The sequence below is a fragment of the Sinocyclocheilus grahami genome, unplaced genomic scaffold (genome assembly GCF_001515645.1).
Source record: "Sinocyclocheilus grahami isolate Dianchi unplaced genomic scaffold, SAMN03320097.WGS_v1.1 scaffold543.1, whole genome shotgun sequence".
NCBI lineage: Eukaryota > Metazoa > Chordata > Actinopteri > Cypriniformes > Cyprinidae > Sinocyclocheilus > Sinocyclocheilus grahami.
Genome location: NW_015505722.1, coordinates 1633770 through 1639769, shown reverse-complemented (window position 1 = coordinate 1639769; position 6000 = coordinate 1633770).

Sequence of the window (6000 nt, the reverse complement as noted above, 5' to 3'; positions counted from 1 at the left end):
ATATATATATACACACACACACAGTATATATAATATAAAATAAAAATGCTTGCACTTGTCCATTTAATGAATTGTAACCTTCTTCAGTCTTTGTACAAAAAGGATTCAAATGTCATAAGATTATCCTATGAAACTCGTTCCGTATTCCAAGTGGTCTGAAGTCATGCGGTAGGGTTTGCCGAGAAACAAATCGAAAATGTAATACATTTTTATGAGAAAATCTCCAGTCATCGCATTCGTGCATTTATTTGAGTGTGCGGCAGTTCGCGCCGGTGTTGTGCCGAATTCTGCACCCCTGCCAGATTATGCACCCCCTCGTTGTAGTCGCTACCTGATTGCCTAATCCTAACCCCACCCCTACTCCTAACCCCTCCCCCACACCTAACCCTAAACCTACCAATACTAGGGGGTGCATAATCTGGCAGGGTGCAAATTTCGGCACTACACCGGCCCGCATAGTAAAGCTGACACTCACTTCAGTTCATTGCGATCTCATGACGTTCCGTTAATCAATGAAGCTCTCTACACTGCACAATGAATCTCTTATTTACATCGTATCTACACTTTTAATGAGAGGATTCGTGAGCTTGCAGAGCTGGACTGGACAAAAACTCTGCGTTTTGAACGGTGAGTGGATTCTAACTTAAACACCTCGCATTCAGAAAATCAACAGATACAGTATGTCTGTGATTGGATAAGTTTCTCAACGCTGCAAAACACACTGTAAATATAAATATTTGACGCTCTCTAGAACACAAATACACACTGGAGCGTTTTCCAAATATGTTTCGCCAATATCAGATGGGGCCCCCTGATTCCCCGTGGCCCTAGGCGGCCGCTTACCTCGTTTATTGGTTAAGTCTGCCCCTGGATACTGAAGCCTGATTTGTTCATGTTCGTGTAACTGCAAAAACCAATGGCGCTTCAACCTGCCAAAAGGGAAGGAGGGAAGGAGGAGGACTATATAAGTCATTGGATAAGTTTCTCAACGCTGCAAAACACACTGTAAATATAAATATTTGACGCTCTCTAGAACACAAATACACACTGGAGCGTTTTCCAAATATGTTTCGCCAATATCAGATGGGGCCCCCTGATTCCCCGTGGCCCTAGTCCCGCTTACCTCGTTTATTGGTTAAGTCTGCCCCTGGATACTGAAGCCTGATTTGTTCATGTTCGTGTAACTGCAAAAACCAATGGCGCTTCAACCTGCCAAAAGGGAAGGAGGGAAGGAGGAGGACTATATAAGTTGGCTCTAAGCGCCATTTCATCAGCATTAGTGATGGGAAGTCCGTTTTTTCCCCTGTGAACTGGTTATTTCGGACAGTTCGTTTCAATGAACCGGTTCAAAAAACTGGTTCACTGGTTTTCACGTAATGGTTTGTAATCATAACTTAAGATAATAGTAATAACCATTCTCATCATCATCTTGGATAAGTTTCTTACATTTACATTTTGTAAAAACACCCAATACTGGCACTGATGTGTAAACGCGAATGTCAGATATGAAAATAAAGGAAGTGAAGTCTTCATCAACTTTTTACAGAAACCGTAACAGAACCTTAACTGTACAGAAATCCAGTTCATAAAGCTTAAAATATAACGTGCATACACAATAGTAAATAGTAATATTAATTTACATGTTTTGACTGATCAGTTGTTGCATGTTCATCATGTTAAAATGTTGTTTAATATAACTAGTTGCATTTGCACTTTCCTGTAAGTTTGATCTGTTATTAAATAAACTTAATAAATAAATAAATAAATAAAAAATTTCGTCAAATTCACCCCCTCATTCAAGTCCTCGGTTCACTCACACTCATAGTATATTAATATCAGCACAGCATCAGTTTTAGCTTCACGCATGCTCAGTATCTCCAGCTCATCGGTTCTCAGTACGCTGCAAAACACACTGTAAATATAAATATTTGACGCTCTCTAGAACACAAATACACACTGGAGCGTTTTCCAAATATGTTTCGCCAATATCAGATGGGGCCCCCTGATTCCCCGTGGCCCTAGGCGGCCGCTTACCTCGTTTATTGGTTAAGTCTGCCCCTGGATACTGAAGCCTGATTTGTTCATGTTCGTGTAACTGCAAAAACCAATGGCGCTTCAACCTGCCAAAAGGGAAGGAGGGAAGGAGGAGGACTATATAAGTTGGCTCTAAGCGCCATTTCATCAGCATTAGTGATGGGAAGTCAGTTTTTTCCCCTGTGAACTGGTTATTTCGGACAGTTCGTTTCAATGAACCGGTTCAAAAAACTGGTTCACTGGTTTTCACGTAATGGTTTGTAATCATAACTTAAGATAATAGTAATAACCATTCTCATCATCATCTTGGATAAGGTTCTTACATTTACATTTTGTAAAAACACCCAATACTGGCAGTGATGTGTAAACGCGAATGTCAGATATGAAAATAAAGGAAGTGAAGTCTTCATCAACTTTTTACAGAAACCGTAACAGAACCTTAACTGTACAGAAATCCAGTTCATAAAGCTTAAAATATAACGTGCATACACAATAGTAAATAGTAATATTCATTTACATGTTTTGACTGATCAGTTGTTGCATGTTCATCATGTTAAAATGTTGTTTAATATAACTAGTTGCATTTGCACTTTCCTGTAAGTTTGATCTGTTATTAAATAAACTTAATAAATAAATAAATAAATAAAAAATTTCGTCAAATTCACCCCCTCATTCAAGTCCTCGGTTCACTCACACTCATAGTATATTAATATCAGCACAGCATCAGTTTTAGCTTCACGCATGCTCAGTATCTCCAGCTCATCGGTTCTCAGTATGTCAAACGTGTCTGAAAGAAACGGTTCTCGGTTCAGTGTAGTGGTGATTCGAGAACTGTTGACTCGAGAACCGCTGTAGCAGTTCGTTCGGTAGTACACGCATGCTCATGCTCATGCTCATGCTCATGCTCATCAGTTCTCTCAGTCTGCACAGCATGTTTCAGTGCTATTGGAGTTACAGCAGTAACATATACTCTGGGATATTGGTTTATTTAGAGTCGTAGGGACTGTAAGGTATGTCTGAAAGTGAGAAACTTTAGAAAATTGTGGATCAGTGCTGACTCGAGATGCGAACTGTTTTGAACGATTCAGTCCGATTTGGTGAACCAGTTCGACTGGAATGCTCTCACTGAGAGCATGAGTCTTGCCCTTCTCCGCTTGTGGATCGCCTTCTTTAATGAAGCAGCCCTGCTCTCCCGTTTCTCCCCTCTCAGCTAGCTCGGAGAAGGAAACAGTGGAGTCACGGGTCTGAGAAACCGAGCTTCCGAGATCTCACAGCGGCACAGGTCCCGCATGCTCACTCTCCCCACAGTACTTTGATCCGCCGGTGTGTTTTACATGTGAGGATCAGCGGCCCTCGTATATACGAGCGGTTTAATCCTTTTAAGCGGATCAGAGGAAAATGCTGTAACCAATGATTTTGTATCGCTGACAGCTTCAGATTTCGGTGCGCTGCTTGTCTGGGCCACATCCATGCGGAGGCTACACTCACTAAGACAGACTTGCTCTCACTGCGAGAGCATGATTCTGGCTCTGTTCGCTTGCGGATTGCCTTCTCTAAAGAAGATGATCCCGACCCTCTCACTCTCACGTTTCTCCCCTCCTAGCTGCAGCACTTTGATCCGCCAGCTGGTTACACGTGAAGATCCGCACCCTCATCTGCATCGAGCTGTTTGATCTTTTTAAGCGGATCAGAGGAGAATGCTGTCACCAATGATTCCATATCGTTGACAGCTTCAGATTAGCGTGCGCTGCTTGCCTGGGCCATGCCCACGCAGAGGCTGCGCTCACTGAGACAGACCGCTCTCACTGATAGAGCACGAGTCATGCACAGCACTTTAATCTGCCAGTATATTACACGTAAGTATCAGCGCCCCTCGTATATGTATATGTTTTAAAAGATACAGTTTTATCTTTTTAGGCAGATCAGAGAAGAATGTTGTCACTGATGATTCTATATCACTGACTGTTAAATTATATCATGCTCTCTGCCAGATGTTTCTGTGAGTTTGCCTCTCTGCAATCCCTCCTCCTTTCTCACTCTTTTTCTTCTGTCTCGCTCCCTCCTCCCTTCTGTGTTCTGTCTTTCTACTGGATAGCTTTGCTCTTTTATAAGCGCATGTGAATATATAGGTATATTTCCACATGAGTTCAAATGGTGAAATAGCGGAGGGGGTCTTTAGTGCTCCAGGTTATTGAGTTTAGACTGACCGAACTGTATAGTTCAGTTGAGAAAAGGTATCCCTGGCCAAGTGTATGCCTAATATGTCCAGAACTTCCTGGCCATACTTCCATTTTATATAACGTATATTTCTTGGCCTGTGTACCACACAGATGTAATGCATATTCTCATTGGATATACCATTGCACCACCCCTTGGAATGCAACTATATAATCTATGGATGTAATAATAAACTTTGAAGAAGTTTGTGAACAGACAATTGTTTTATCTTTTTAGGCAGATCAGAGAAGAATGTTGTCACTGATGATTCTATATCACTGACTGTTAAATTATATCATGCTCTCTGCCAGATGTTTCTGTGAGTTTGCCTCTCTGCAATCCCTCCTCCTTTCTCACTCTTTTTCTTCTGTCTCGCTCCCTCCTCCCTTCTGTGTTCTGTCTTTCTACTGGATAGCTTTGCTCTTTTATAAGCGCATGTGCATATAGGTATATCTCCACATGAGTTCAAATGGTGAAATAGCGGAGGGGGTCTTTAGTGCTCCAGGTTATTGAGTTTAGACTGACCGAACTGTATAGTTCAGTTGAGAAAAGGTATCCCTGGCCAAGTGTATGCCTAATATGTCCAGAACTTCCTGGCCATACTTCCATTTTATATAACGTATATTTCTTGGCCTGTGTACCACACAGATGTAATGCATATTCTCATTGGATATACCATTGCACCACCCCTTGGAATGCAACTATATAATCTATGGATGTAATAATAAACTTTGAAGAAGTTTGTGAACAGACAATTGGCTTCATGTTCATAATTCTTTCCATGGACCCATGCAAGGACTGAGAATAGTCGGACGGCATCGAAAGATAAAGAGCTAAGATATTCTTAACACTGACAGCTTCAGATTTGGAGGATTGGGCCCGGAAGTTCATGATGATCTTATCAAGGCGTGGTGCGCCCCTACTCGGCACGTGCCAACTTTTCTATTTCTGCCGCCCTCACCTCTGTTGACGGCATTGAAGTAAGAGGATGTGGCAAGCTCCACTTCGAGAAGAAGCAGTCACTACACGCCTCTACCCGCCATCTGCCTGGCAGATTTGCAAAGCGCTTCACTACAGCGCAGAAGTCGTCGCAGGTCATGCGCCATTTCCTGCCTAAGTGCTTCAGCCCCGTAGAATAAGGTTACTCACTCCAGTTCGCTCGCAGGCCACCTCGTTTCAGAAGATTGTTCAAACTTCAGTACAGGACAACAATGCTCATGCTCTCTGGTCTGAAGTGCAAACTCTGCTTGCAGAAGGAACCATGGAAACAGTTCCTCTAGTGAGCAGCGAGCCAGGCTTTTACAGCCATTACTTCCTCGTGAACTTAAGAATCGCCTGGTCAAGATGCTGACTTGGAAGCAGATCCTCACGCAATATGCCCGGGGGACTGTTTTAAAAAAAAAATGTATTGGTGGATCTGGAAGCTGTTTACTTTCACATCCAGATAGTCCCTCATCACAGACCGCTCTTGAGATTCACGTTTGAGGGGGTGGCTTATCAGTATACAGTCCTACCATTCGGACTGTCTCTGGTCCTACACACTTTACGAATTGCACAGACGCGGCTTTTTCCCCTCTGAGACAGATGGGAATACGCATTATGAATTACCTAGATGATTGGCTGGTCTTAGCCAGATTGGAACAGGAACTCATCGCTCACAGGTCGCTGCTGCTCAGCCACCTGGAGCGGATTGGGCTAATAATTAATTTAGCCAAGAGCTCTCTGTGGCACCTTGGAAAGCTCCTTACC